The sequence below is a fragment of the Geotrypetes seraphini genome, chromosome 13 (assembly GCF_902459505.1).
Source record: "Geotrypetes seraphini chromosome 13, aGeoSer1.1, whole genome shotgun sequence".
In the NCBI taxonomy this organism is placed as follows: Eukaryota; Metazoa; Chordata; class Amphibia; order Gymnophiona; family Dermophiidae; genus Geotrypetes; species Geotrypetes seraphini.
In genome coordinates, this window is record NC_047096.1 from 11,340,367 (window position 1) to 11,355,970 (window position 15,604).

Below are 15,604 nucleotides of genomic sequence, written 5' to 3' on the forward strand. Positions count from 1 at the left end.
GAAAGGGGAAAGTTACAATGATTTCTTAGAGAGAAAAAAACAAATAGGGAATGGACGAAAGGAAGGGTAAAATAGTTTCAAGACTTGAAACTTCTGATCATTAGACAGAAGATGAAAGGGGAAGGGGTAAAACGCGGACCTCGCGGATCTAAACCCGTACGGCCTTAAAAATCTGAGCTCCGCGTCGGTCCGGTGTCCGTGCCGCTTGTAGTTTCTGTCGCTGACAGACCTTGATTGAGATTTGAGCGCTGACGGATCCGTCTCAGCATAGGGAGGGAAAAGTGTTAGGATCCGTCAGCGCTAAAAATCTCTTCGAGGTCTGTCAGAGCCAGAGACTCGTGCTGGACTTTGGAGACTTCTTTTCCATAACGCACGTCCGAAACCTATGTCCCCGCTCTCTTGGCTTCTGCTCTGCCGCTCCAGCACTAGTCTCTGGCTCTGACAGACCTCGAAGAGATTTTTAGCGCTGACGGATCCTAACACTTTTCCCTCCCTAGGCTGAGACGGATCCGTCAGCGCTAAAATCTCATCAAGGTCTGTTAGCGACAGAAACTACAAGCGGCACGGACACCGGACCGACACGGACCTCAGATTTTTAAGGCCGTATGGGTTTAGATCCGCGAGGTCCGTCAGGTCCGTGAGGTCCGCGTTTTACCCCTTCCCAGGGAGTATAACGCGGTTGAATGCGTCTTTAAAAAGGTAAGTTTTTTAAAAAATTTTAAAAGATAAAAAGTCTTTTTCTTCTCTAATATACTGTGATAATGAGTTCCACAGTTGAGGGGCCATAACCGACCCTGCATCTTCCCAATTAACCAAAGATACAGAAGCCATAAACTTAACAGGGCCTGCTGGATTCGGGGCTCGCTGTCTCCACTATCTCTCAAACTCATTCGTTTGGACCACCTGGTCATTACCATCCCATTTTTCAAGTATCTGGGAGTGACTCTTGACACGTCACTCTCCTTTCAGGATTCTTTGCTCTTCCTCAGCTTGGAGCTACGAGGGATTCCCCTAACCACTTGTCTTAGCTCCAATCCTCCCCATCTCTTTACCACATTAAACTCCCTAATCAAAGCACCCTTGCCGCCTATCCCCCCCCTTCAATTTCTCCCCAGACAATGGCAGAGTTCTTCTACAATAAGATTCAGAAGATTCACCTTGAGCTTCCCCCTCCCTTCTCTCCATCTGCCCCTTCTACTAACCTCCCCTCAACACCTGCCACCCTCTCCTCTTTCTCTGAGTAGGAAACCACACATCTTCTTCCATCCTTCAAGCCCACTACCTGCTCCTTCGATCCAATTCCCACTTATAGTACCTACTCAGTGTTATCTCGCCTTCTGTCATCCCTCCTATCTGTCACATCCTCAACCTATCTCTCTCCACTGCAATTCTCCCTGATGCCTTCAAACATGCCGTTGTCACACCCCTCCTCAAGAAACCCTCACTGGACCCCACCTGTCCCTCCAACTATCCCCCCCCCATCTCCCTCCTCCCCTTCGTATCCAAGTTCACTGCCATTGCCCAGATTTCCTCTCCTCCCAGACTATTCTGAATCCGCTTCAGTCAGGCTTTCGCCTGCTGCATTCCACAGAAACATAAGAATAGCTTTAGAGGGTCAGACCAATGGTCCATCAAGCCCAGTAGCCTGTTCTCACCATGGCCAATCCAGGTCACCAGTACCTGGCCAAAACCCAAAGAGTAGCAACATTCAATGCTACCGATCCAGGGGATGGGATGGGATGGAACTCCTCTCGTATGATGAAAGACTAGAGATTGGGGGGGGAGGGGCTCTTCAGTATGGAAAAGGAAGGATTAGGTTCTTACCCTGATAATTCTCTTTCCTGTTGAACAGCATACGATTCCTTATGGAGCAACCAAAGCAATGACTGATTTCAGTTTCTATCCAGAATCTTGGAACTTTCAACATCGCAATGACTGCCTTGAGATCTAGGTTTGAACTCCAGTCATCTGAGTTTTTCTTGGGCACTATGAAGTATATAGAGTATCTGTCTGAGCCTGAATCTGCATCTGGAACCAGCTCTATGGCTCCAATTTCCAATGACCTGTTCTTGGCCATATCCAAAGGCCTCTACTCTATCCTCATCTTTTTCGATCTGTCTGCCGCCTTTGGTACTGTTGATCATCACCTACTTCTTGATACACTGTCCTTGTTGGGATTCCGAGTTTCTGCCCTCTCCTATCTCTCCCATCGCACCTTCAGTGTATGCAACCATGGTTCGTCCTCCGCAGCCTTCCTGCTATTGATTGGTGTACCTCAAGGCACTGTCCTGGGACCACTTCTTTTCTCAATCTGCACTTGCTCACTTGATCTCCTCCCATGGCTTCCAGTATCACCTCTATGCCGATGACTCCCAGATCTACCTCTCTGCGCCAAATATCTCTACTGAAACCCAGACCAGAGTCTCAGCCTGCCTGTCTGACATTGCCACCTTGATGTTTCACCACCATCTAAAATTGAATATGGGTAAAACAAGGCTGGTCATCTTCCCACCTAAACCCACCTCTCCATGCCCCTCGTTCTCCGTCTCTGTGGACAACACCCTCATCATTCCTGTTTTGTCTGCTCGTAATCTCAGGGTCATCTTGGACTCCTCTCTCTCCTTCATCGCCTAGGTACAACATACTGCTAAAACCTGCCGCTTTCTTCATCTATAATATTACCAAATCCGATTCTTCCTCTCTGATCACATAACCAAAACACTTATCCACGCCCTCATCACCTTGCACTTAGACTACTGCAACTCAGTACTCTCAGGCCTTCCGCTTAACCATCTCGCTTCCTTCCAATCTGTCCAAAATTCAGCTGCACGACTCATATTCCGGGAGAGCCGCTATACTCATGTTACCCCTCTCCTAAAGTCGCTTCATTGGCTTACCATCCATTTCCAAATACAATTCAAACTCCCCTTACCGACCTACAAATGCACTCACTCAGCTGCCCCTCACTATCTCTCTTTGATTATTTCCCCCTGTGTTCCCCCACCACCCCTTGAGCTCCACTCAGCTGGTAAGTCCCTCCTATCTGTGCCCTTCTCCTCAGGTGCCAACTCCAGACTCCATCCTTTCTACCTTGCTGTGTCGTATGCTTGGAACAAGCTGCCTGAATCCCTGCGGTGGGCTACGTCTCTGCTTGTGTTCAAGGCCCTGTTAAAAAGCCCTCCTCTTTGAGAGTGCTTTCGACTCCTAACTCCTCTCACCTTGGGTTCTGCATCCCCAACCTTATATGTATGTCATGTCTGTCTGTCCAAGTTAGATTGTAAGCTCTTCCATGCAGGGACCGTCTATAAATGTAAAAATGTACAACGCGGTGTATGCCTTTCAGCGCTATATAAGTGATTATGGACTCTCTCTGTATTCAGTCTTATGCCTATATATTAATTCTCAATAATGACTACTATAATATCGTTAACAAAGGCAGGCTGCACACATCCGTATGCCTGGCTAATACCCAGACACCCCCAACGATAAGCTCAGGGAAGATAAGTGAACAAAAGGTCACACCTTTATTAATCCAAGGTTATAAAAGATATCCTAGGAAGTACCTGAGCCTCAAGTTCAGTATTCGGTATTCTCCCCTTGTTCTGCCAGATAGGGAACGCAGTCCTAGTCCATGCAGCCGCCATATTGCCTTCTCCAGCTGGACCATTTTTGACCCGACTTGGGTGATCAGCCCACCTGCCATGAACCCCAGCTGGGTGATTAATCTATTGCCTATGGACATGCCAGGCTGATTGCTCTTATTTCTTCCGGGATATTTTTAGGTTCCATACAGTGGCGTAGCGAGGGTGAGAGGCACCCAGGGTAGTACTGCCCCTCCCCTGCCTTCTCTGCCCCCCCATATCTGCTCCTTCAATGCGCCCCTCCTTCTGCACACACATGCTCCATCCCTACCCCTGTACTTAACGTTCCCAGCACAAGCAGAAACCCTAACCTGCTGCAACCTCCGATGGCAGGAAGGAGTGGGCATCCTTCCTGCCTTTATTTTCAGGGAGGAAAGGGGGGAGGGGATGTTTGAGGGGGTGCCTGGCGCAGGGATGGGTTTTTGGTGGCAGGAGGGAGTGGGCATCCCTCCTTTCATTTTGCTGCTTTGGGAGGGGGGGGAGTGGTCATCCTTCCTGCCATTTTTGTCTCACGCGTAGAAGGGGGAGGGGCAAATGGCAGGAGGGAATGGCCATCCTTCCTGCCAATTTTCGCTAGTGCATAGGGGGGGGATTCCCGATACCGCATTCATCAGGGGTCATTGGGGAGGCAGTCATCAGCGGGAGGGGGATTCTTTTTTTTTTTTAATGGGCATCTGCGCCCATTAAAAAAAAAAAGAGAGAAAAAAGAGGTTTCCTGCCCCAAACAGCTGAATGGCAGAAGGCTTTCACCTGCCTCTCAGCTGTTCGGGCTTCCCCTGCCAGCTCTGCGCATGTGTGAGAGTCGCTATTACAGAGATCCGTCGGATCAGAGAGTCAGGGATTATGGCGAATATCCAAGTGAATCATTTGCATGCAAACTTTTTAGTGCATCGATAGCTCTTTCTGAAACGGATCGGAGCAGACCCACAAGGTCTTCCTGATCCTCTTAGTGCCTCAAGACCCTAATCCCCCATTGCCCCAGGTACAGATTGCGAACCCACCAGGACAGACACTCATAGGAGCAGCACAGAGCATCCAGCACGCTGGCCGGTGCTTAAAACCTCTTCTGCGCTTTTGTAAAAGGTGGGAGGGGGGTAAGTTAGGTTCCTTTTACAGAATTTCCCCCTTATTGTGGATTGGGACTCCTGAGGAAGGCAATTTGCCGAAACACAGTGTTGAGTCCTCGGTTTTCTATACCATTTGGACTTTTTCTGCATTGGATCTTTGATATGGATAGTTTTGTGCTAATAAAAGCCCTCTTTTACAAAGCTACGGTAGAGATTGCTACTGCAGCCGGGGGGGGGGGGGGCTAAATGCTCTGACACAGCTCCGATGCTCATAGGAATTCTATAGGCCTCAGAGCAATGTCGGAGCATTTAGTGCTCCAGGCGTGGTAAAAGAGAGCCACCCTGTTGTGTTTGCAAATCCAAAGTAGGGCCAATTAAGAACATAAGAACAGCCGCTGCTGGGTCAGACCAGTGGTCCATAGTGTCCAGCAGTCCGTTCACGCGGTAGCCCTTAGGTCAAAGCCCAGCACCCTAACTGAGACTAGCCCTACCTGCGTACGTTCCGGTTCAGCAGGAACTTGTCTAACTTTGTCTTGAATCCCTGGAGGGTGTTTCCCCCTATGACAGACTCCAGAAGAGCGTTCCAGTTTTCCACCACTCTCTGGGTGAAGAAGAACTTCCTTACATTTCTACGGAATCTATCCCCTTTCAACTTTAGAGAGTGCCCTCTTGTTCTCTCTACCTTGGAGAGGGTGAACAACCTGTCCTTATCTACTAAGTCTATTCCCTTCAGTACCTTGAATGTTTCGATCATGTCCCCTCTCAGTTATAAGAACATAAGAATTGCCACTGCTATGTCAGACCAGTGGTCCATCATGCCCAGCAGTCTGCTCCCTCGACGGCCCTCTGGTCAAAGACCAGCACCCAAACTGAGACTAGCCCTACCTGCGTACATTCTGGTTCAGTAGGAACTTGTCTAACTTTGTCTTGAATCCCTGGAGGGTGTTTTCCCCTATGACAGACTCCGGAAGAGCGTTCCAGTTTTCCACCACTCTCTGGGTGATGAAGAATTTCCTTACGTTAGAGGCGGGGACTGAATTTTGGTTTTGGTTCCAGTGCCGAAACTGGTCCAAAATCCTTTTTCTGCCTGATTTAAGTTTTGGCCAAAAGGCTACAGCCATGGGCTCGGTTCAAAGGACTGTGGGACCCAGACACTAGTGTAATCTCAGTGGGGAGTAATGTTGTACATATATGCTCTCAGGTTCCTTATTTAGAAATCCTGGAATCATACTTGTCAGCGAGGGCACAAGTGATGATTTTGCAAGGGTGGTCTATCAAATGGTTCTCCTTATTGCAGTGATTTGTATTGTGGCACGCCTGCGTAGAGGTCTATACAGCCAAATTGGTTTTAATGTTCCTCGTTGGAGTATTTTTCTCCAACCTTGTTTCTTTGCATTGGCTGTTTAAACCATCACAAATTAAGTTTAAGACCTGGAAACCATTATTCATACACCACAGTACACACAAAATAGAGGCAAAAATCTGTCATAATGTACACAACAACCAAGAAGCAGATTGGTTCAAATAGAAGACGTATGATTTATTAGCAACAAAGACCCAACGTGGTCATGTTTCACCTTCAGGCAAAAACTGCAGGGGAACATTAACACACAACCTTCAGACTACCAGCAAATCACTCAAGATTTGCTGCCAGTCTGAAAAGTGTGGAATAACTTGTAGATTTCATGGCTCCACATCATTTTCTTCTTGGTTGGGCTGAGAACTTCTCAGCAGTCCCTCGAATTGTGATGTCACAATGCCTCATTCCACCAATGTCTAAGAGCCAACCTCATTGGTGATGTTACAATGGCTTGGTTTCCCTACACTTGTGCCCATTTTCAAGATGCATTTGCCTCATTGAAATGAAAAGTGTGGAATAAGTTGTAAGTTTCATGGCTCCACATCATTCTCTTCTTGGTTGGGCTGAGAACTTCTCAGCGGTCCCTCATATTGTGATGTCACAATGCCTCATTCCACCAATGCCTAAGAGCCAACCTCATCGGCGATGTCACAATGGCTTGGTTTCCCTACACTTGTGCCCATGTGCTAGATGCATTTGCCTCATTGAAATGAAAAGTATGGAATAAGTTGTAAGTTTCATGGCTCCACATCATTCTCTTCTTGGTTGGGCTGAGACTTCTCAGTGGTCCCTCATATTGTGATGTCATAATGCCTCATTCCACCAATACCTAAGAGCCAACCTCATTGGTGATGTCACAATGGCTTGGTTTCCCTATACTTGTGCCCATTTGCCTCATTGAAATGAAAAGTGTCAAGAAAAGTGTGGAATAATTTGTAAGTTTCATGGCTCCACATCATTCTCTTCTTGGTTGGGCTGAGAACTTTTCAGGAGCCCCTCATGTTTCCAGACTTTTACCACTGGTTATATTTTGTTGATTGTGAGTGTGATATTTAACTTGGCCTTCTCGGTTATTTATAAAGAAAAAAAAAAAAAGGAACTCTATACAAGTAACTTATACTTAACATTTGTCTACTAATGGACGCAAAAGCTGCAATTTTGCAATAGAAAAAAAACTTTTAATGCCACATGCATTCTTATAAGTACATTTTATTTTCCTTGAAATAAATCCATTGTCACAGATCTTTGGTCTTCTGGTACATACACAGGATTCATGGGAGTTTTTGGGGAGGTTGGCCTGAGCAGCTCAGCTTCCTATACGAGGGGCCGCTGAGAAGTTCTCCGCCCAACCAACAAAGTCGGGGCAGCCTCCATGGAGGGCTAGACACATAGTTCAGCAATTTTCCACTTTTTTCGTTCTGTCGGAAAAATACAGAATGAAAAAAAAAAAAAAGGAAAATCACTGGGCCGAGTGTACAGCCCTCGATGGAGACTGCCCCGACTGTGTTGGTTGGGCTGAGAACTTTTCAGCGGTCCCCTCGTACATTTGCGCAGTGGCGTGACTGGGCTAAAAAGAACGACTGAAGACCCTAGCACGAGTGATTTTCTAATAAATTGGAATTGTATGTAGATCGTGAGGGTTTCGCAACAGCCCCGAAGCCCTTTAAATCTCAATGGGCCCTTAATGTGTTTTGTTTTAATGTATTGCTATATCATAATGTATGTTCTTTGTCAACCACTTAGGTTTAGGTGAAATAAATAAATAAATAATATATATTTTAAAGGTGAACTGTTTAATAGTGATAATCGCCTCTAGGGGGCAGGTGTTTCAGGAGCCTTAGGCAACTCCTTCAACACTAGGACAATTTCACTTATCTCTGGACTACCGTTGCTAAGTTGCTTAAATACGACTAGCCAGAAAATATTCTAAAACCTCACAAATCTTTCTAAGTGAATAGAAAATGAAGTGCTGTCTTCCAGCTTGAGCATTTCTCCGCTGATCTAACCATTGATCCTGTAATAAAGCACAGGCACGGATATTACTGTTATGTTAAGCAGGAGGACTGTCATCAGATGGAGCACAAGCATTTAGGGGGTAAATTCTATATATGGCACCTATATAATCATCACCGAATAAAAAGCGCTATTCTATAAGCCGCGCTTAAAGTTAGGCAGGGTTAATAGAATAACGCTTACGCCAGGGAACCACGCCAAAGTATGGGCGCGCCCATTTGCACCAAAGAAAATATGGTTCCAAACGCTTACAACCATGCTCTTATTCCATGACTGCGCACAGAACTTAAAGGACTGCCCCTGATCCGTCCATTTCCATGACCCCTTTTTTGACTCGAGTGTAAAATTTAGGCATGAATCCTAAGCCTAAATTCACATGTGTAACTTGTAATTAATTCTAATTAGCGCCAATTATTGACGCTAGTTTGTTATTTCAATTAAATTGCAAGAGAAAATTGAGTATGCACCCAAAATCGTGTGCGTAGTTTTCAGCGCTTTTTATAAAATTAGGGGTTTAGGGGACAATCCTATAGAAAACACTAAGGGCTAAATGCACTAAAGATAGCGACTTGATTGCTGTTGGCCGATTCTCCAGCAGCAATCGATGCACTATCAAGTTTGCATGCAAATGATTTGCATGCAAATGCAACCGATCACACGCTCAGTAAGCGATTGACACATGCACAGAGCCCTGACAGCACTGATAGGGGAAGCAGCTTCCTGTCACTGCTGTTAGGGCTTCTGTTTGGGTTTTTTATGCCACAGATGTGCGTGTGTTAAACACACACAATCTGTACCATTAAAAAAAAGAAAAAAGCCCCCCCGCACCATGCCCTCCCTGCTCCAGCACCCCCGAGCCACTGCCCCCCACCGAACAAAAAAAAATGATAGGAGGGATGCCCACTCCCTCCTGCCACTGGATGCTCCCCACCCATACAAACTGACCCACTCCCCTGTATCTTTTAAGTTGGGAGCAGGAGGGGTGCTCACACCGTCTACAATGCTGGGCCTAAGTCCCACCCCAGTGCATCATGTAATGCATGGGGAGGGGCCTAAGGCCCTGATTGGCTCAGATGTCTCAGGTCCCTCCCCTTGGGAGGGGTCTTAGGCGTCTGAGCCAATCAGGGACTTCCTTAGGCTCCCTCTTTATCCTGAATACAAGGGAGAGGTGCTTAAGGCCCTGATCAGCTCAGTCAAACCAATCAGGGGGGACTTTTTCATTTTTTTTTATGGGACAGATATTTTGCTGAAAACCTGACCTGCTTGTGGCTCTCGAGGCCCAGAATTGCCTACCCCTGGTCTAGAGAGTTGCTATGAGTTATACTTAACTTAATCAATCTGAGATTTTTATAAAAAATTTGATTTCCAAATGTAGGCCATTTCACTAGAACTGTAGGCCCTCTTTCTCAACTCAAAGACAATCATTTAAAAAAAAACAAAAAGCACTAACTTCAAGTCTTCCTGAACTATAGAACTGAACTGTACAACAATGATTCTTCAGATCTGTTACTGGAGACATTTAAGTACGGGAGGGGGGTCTTTGCCCAAGCAGTATATACTGTATCATCAAGCACCAAGAATATTTACTTGCTGAAGATTGTCTTGGTACAAGTTGTCTCTGTATTCCCTAATGGTTCTTTCATTGATCCAGTCTCCAATATGAATGAGCTGCCGCGCAATTTGCCAACAAGGATCTTCCTTGCCAGGGAAACCTACAAATAAAAAAAGAATGATCTTTTAATTAACAATATATAACACATCCTTCGAAGTGTTCCTTTCAAGCATCTGTACTGTATTTATGCTTCACCTGTGGCAAATGGGGCTCTGATAAAGTTAAGCCAGACAAGTCACACATGTGACACTACAGAATACTAAAACCAGGTAAAGCAACCCCACGTCAAGCAGAGCAAGAAAAAGAGACCCGAGTGGGGAATGGGAATGTGCACATCAACATGTCAGACTGTCTTGCCTTCTTTGCCATGTTTCCTCTGTTATTTATTTTCTTGTTCTTATTGAGACATGTTTGATTTGTTGTTTTCTTATCTCTGACAATTTTAGAGATTATGCCTTTTCATTATTATGTTCACATTCATAATTTTCATTCTTGTCTACCACAATGCTGTTTGTTTTATACATGACACTTTACTCATACTTTAGTTATATATATGTTTTTTATATATGCTGTTTTACATATGATTCTTCATATTTTCTTCAGGTATTTATGTTGGCTCTTTTGCACATATATTTATATAATGTACATACAGTACATCTTTTCAGCCCAGCTCCACCACCCCTGAGGCAGGCCTCCAATGAGGGGCCGAAACACGGACCGTGACGGGTCACTGAAGATAAAGGACATTACACTTGGGTATTGATACATTGTGTACAGTTTTTAATACAATTGTTGATTCCCAGGTTGATATGTACAATCCCATCCCCCACTTGGTTTTCTTCTTTTTACAAATGGGACACTGACAGTGGCCAAACCAGGTCACAAGTATCTGGCAGGACCCACTGAGTATATCCATTCCTTGGTGCTCACATCCAGGGATACCCAGCGGCTTTCCCAAGTCTTCTTAGCCAATAATGGTGTATGGGCTTTCCTCCGGAAACTTGTCGACTGTCCATCCTCCTCCACTTCCGGCAGTTCCACAGCTTAACTGAGAAAAAAAAATGCTCTTTCCAAATTCTTTTAAATTTATTAGAATTTTCATAGGTGGTCCCTAGGCCTTATATGTACTTGTTCCATGATCATCACGATTTGATAAACCTCTTATAAGAGGTTTATCAAATCTTATAAGAGGTTTATCCTCTTATAAGATTTATAAGAGGTTTAACCTCTTATAAGATTTATAAGATTTATAAGAGGTTTATAAGATTTATAAGAGGTTTAACCTCTTATAAGAGGTTTATCAAACCTCTTATAAGAGGTTTATCAAATCGTGATGATCATGGAACAAGTACCACGATCATCACGATTTGATAAACCTCTTATAAGAGGTTTATCAAATCTTATAAGAGGTTTATCCTCTTATAAGATTTATAAGAGGTTTAACCTCTTATAAGATTTATAAGAGGTTTATAAGATTTATAAGAGGTTTATCAAATCGTGATGATCATGGAACAAGTACCATGATCATCACGATTTGATAAACCTCTTATTATATGGGTTTTTTTTCCAAGCTGAACACTCTTTAAGTATAGGAAGGGGTGCTGAAAAGTTCTCAGCCCAATCAAGAAGAGAATGACATGGATATGGTTCAATTAACAATCTGAAACAATGTCAAACAACAGAATTCCGTTTCTGCAAATTGGCACCTAACAAAATAAGAAAACATTCTTTTCAGCTACAGTGGCAAAATAATGCTCAGAATTTAGGAAGTTGGTGAGAACTTTTCAGCACCCCCTGTAGAACAGCTATTCCACGATTACATTCTCCAAAAGTCCCATAAGAACATAAGAATTGCCATCCTGGGTCAGACCATGAAACCCATCCCTGGCAAGATCCCAGAATAGCTAGATTCATTGCTCTTTACCCTTGTTTTATAGACTGTTTTTCAGGAACTTATCCAAATCTTTTCTAAGCCCAGCTACGCTAACCGCTTTCTACCACATCCTCTGGCAACCAATTCCAGAGCTTGGTTATAATGCTGAGCACAATATTTTCTCAGCTTAGCTTTAAAAGTACTACAGGGCATTGGAGGAATCAACTTCATTGTTTAATTTTATTTGAAGTTAGGGATATTTATAAGTTTCCAAGACGTACATGTTGTTTTTTTTTGGGGGGGGGTTGAAAATTTGGGACCCATATATTCAAAATCTTTCCTCTAAAGCACAAAGTATGATTGTTAATATTTTACATTGAAACTTTGGAAATATTTTTAACTTTGTAATACCTGGTAATATGTGTCATCTTCCATTATTATTCAAAAGAGGGAGGGGGGAAGTTGGGGTGTGTGGGGTAGAATGAAATAGGTCATATTGTATATTGAAGGAATGATAAATTTCATTTTATATTATAGTTTTATTAATTACTTTAATATAATGTGAATTGGAGGAGAAAAAAAGGGAAGGGGGAAGAGGAGGGAGGAAGTGAGGGGAAGGGAGGTGAGGGGTAGCAGTGGGGTTGATTGGGGTCATTTGAAAATATATTTTGAAGGAATGCTAGAAATATTTATGTAAATATGGTAATTGTAATTTTATTTGAAATGAAATCTATTTGTATTATATTATTTCCTTCAATAAAATGTTATAAATAAAAAGTACTACAGATCGCTTCTCGGCCTTTTGGCTAAGATCAAGTGTAGTATCTGTTCTTATCAGTTTAAAAGTACTACAGGCAAGAGGCTAATGGATGCTACAACCATCACTTCAAAATCAAGGACTGCAAGGTGCGGATGCAAAATCCCTTCGGTTTAACCGGCTGCTGCTTTAGGGTTACCATATGGCTCCAGAAAAAGGAAGACGAATTGAGACATCCGGGTTTTACTTAAACTAAACCTTAAGTTTGTATACCGCATCATCTCCATAAAGATAGAGCTCCCACGGTTTACAGGTAATTCAATAAATGAGGGAAGGACATAATAAGAAATTAGAGGTTATGAAGAGGATAGCAAGCTTTACATTTGAAATAGATAGCTTTATGTTTTGGAGAAAAGCCAGGTTTTCAGATGCTTTCGGAATAATTGGAATGCGCCTAGGTTCCGCAGCAGGGCAGGAAGTAAAATCCGGATGTCTCAATCCGTCCTCCTTTTTCTGGAGCCATATAGTAACCTTAAGTCCAATACAAAGGGTAGTGCATGGAAACAGATCTCATGCATATTCATTGGGGAAATCCTGAAAACCCGACTGGATTGTGGCCCTCGAGGAGGGACTTTGACACCCTTGTCTTAAGAGCTGCCCATTGGGGAAATGTATTGAGGGAGGAAGTTAAGCGCTGGGGGGGGGGGGGGCAGAGAGATCCGTATTCACTTTCTAAGGGTGGGATGCACATGGATTTTGCCGCCTGCACAGCGCTTCCCCCGGGGCCACGGCGCGCGCCCAAACAAAGGCGAACCAATTCATTCCGGGCTTACATTTTCCCGCCCTCTCTCCCGCCTCCACGGCTCAGCCAATCCGAATCGCCGTCGTAAGGCCCTGCCCCCTTGTTTACAGTGCGGAGCGGACCAATCAAAAAACGGACAGAAGAGGGCGGGTCACTGTCTCGCGCCGCGCCTCTGAAAAAAAACAATAATCAGAGGGCCAGGAAAGGCGGGAAAGAAAAGTTGTTTACGAGAAATGTTGTGGCCGAATGAGAGGAGGAGGGGGGGGGGGGCGAGCGGTGGAAACTGCAGGGCTTCCTTGCCGAGGCTTTGCGCCTTCTCTGCTCCCTTCCTCAAGCATTCCATATGTTCCTGTTGATTCCCTTCGCATGCATCAAAGAAAACTTGTCTGTGCACATTAGCATGTGTCCGAATTGTTTTTTCCTTTCCATGCAATGCTCAATCACTACTTTCTCTAAGATCAGATCTACAAATTCATGCATGTAGCGCAGGGGGATCCAAAATCAAGCCCTGGTTTTCTTCTAAGAGAAAGGGACTCGTAAACACAACGACAAGGCTGAAATGGCCACGGTTAACGTTTTCTTGTATGTGTACAACTTTAATGAGTCAAGATTATTTTTGACGTTTTACAAACCATAAAGAGCTTTCCAAGCGTAAAATAATCGTACAAAAGTATAGACTATCCTAAAAATACTACTTTTCAGTGTCTATATAACCTCACTTCTTTATGTCTTCAGAGCTGAGGCAAGTTTTGAGAGAATAATAGCTAGTAATGTTTAAAAAAAACAACCCACAAACATGGGACCAATATTCTTTTACTTTTTTCTTTTTAAAAACAAAAGTCTAGTTCAGGGAATTTTACGTGTTGGGTGTTTCCCTTTGATCTCTTCTGAATATTTACGGAAAAAGAAAATACGTTTGTCAATCTAAACTTAGAAAGAAATACCCCCCCTCTCCCTCCAACTGAGGAATACAGGTATTTATTTACAATTTACGCTGTCGTTATCCTTCAAATACATGCAATCAGCTTTTTGAACATAGGATCTTGTGACCCGGATCTGGAAAACGCCAGTATTTCAATCTAAATCCGAATGATTACTTACCTGGATCTCTCTCCATGTTAATGCTTACAATCAATCACTTGGACCAATGCTAGATCCAACCTGTCTCCTGTCAGGATCAGAATATTTTCCCCTCCGTTTATCCCCCTTTATATCCTTTCATTAAAAAATGTATCTATTACATTGTATCTTTCCTAATTAAAGTTTGTGGCACCTTCAGGAAGACTTTGAAGTAACTGCTCTGAGGTTCTCTGTTAATCATCTTTTCTATAATACAAAACAGCAGATCATCATCAAAACCATAACTATTCACTGATTTTTCCCTCCCTAGAACCTCATGGGTAATTTCCAAATTTGCAGATTTTTTAAAAGCTAGATGGCTAATGTTGGGAAACCGTTAAGTCACTGCACATAACCGTCCTTTCCATTAATTTTAGATTGCCAATTTTTAAAGCTGCTTTTGCAAAAAAAATTTCAATTATTGTTTTAAAATACGGTTTAATCCCCCCCCCCCCAAAAAAAAAAAAACCCAAACAAACAACAATCAAGTGATTATGGAAGAAAAGACGCTATAAAGCTGTCCTCTACCTGAGCAGAAAAAAGCCACATTTTAAAAATACCATAAGGAGCTGTACAACTGTGTGAAGTTTTGAGAGCTAGAATTACCCCCCAGCCTCAACAGAAGTACAGTAACCCCCTCTTTTACTAAGGTGCGCTAACCGATTAGCGAACCTTAGTAAAAGAGGGCCTAAATGTTTTTAGCTCTGATGAGTATGATGCGTCTTCCATCCTTACAGGCAGTCGCCACTAGATGGCACCAGACTTTAACGTACGAGAGAAAATCCAGTGGGACTATTGTGAATGGAGCGTGTAAATTTTCATTCCACAAATATTTTGTTGGAAACGTACAGGGCTGCCAACTACAGACAGTAAACAACGAGCAAAATCTGATCTGTCCATACAGTTGTAAAAATAATTCCACGCCTATAAAAACGTCACCCTCCCCCCTCCCTATGTACTGAGTGAAAGAAGAACGTTTCCCAGGGTATTTTTAAAGAATGTGTGATTGTAGGGAGTGTAAAATATTAATGCGGAAAACTGGTTTACAGCGAAGTCTGGCATGGGAGCTGAAAGATGGGAGGGAGAGGAGGATTTTTTTCTTGCTAGTTGTAGTTTCAACATTTTGGATAACTTGTGTCTGTAAAAGAAATAATAATAATAATTAAAAAAAAAGGTTTGGTTGACAGTCAACATCTGGCAGCCTCTCAAAAAGAAAGCCATTCCTTAGTTGGGCAGTTCTGGACATGCTGATGGTAAAACTGAACAATGCTTAATTCGGATTGGAAGGTTTAATCCCCTGCTAGAAACTTCCAAGAAATCACAGAATGCTAGGAATGATAAAGAAGAGGATCACGAACAG

At 43.5% G+C, this 15,604-nt stretch overlaps 1 pseudogene; it reads left to right on the forward strand.

The window, feature by feature from the left end:
- The first annotated feature begins 12,352 nt into the window (after positions 1 to 12,352).
- On the forward strand, positions 12,353 to 12,492 carry LOC117347920 (annotated as a pseudogene).
- Positions 12,493 to 15,604: the final 3,112 nt, after the last annotated feature.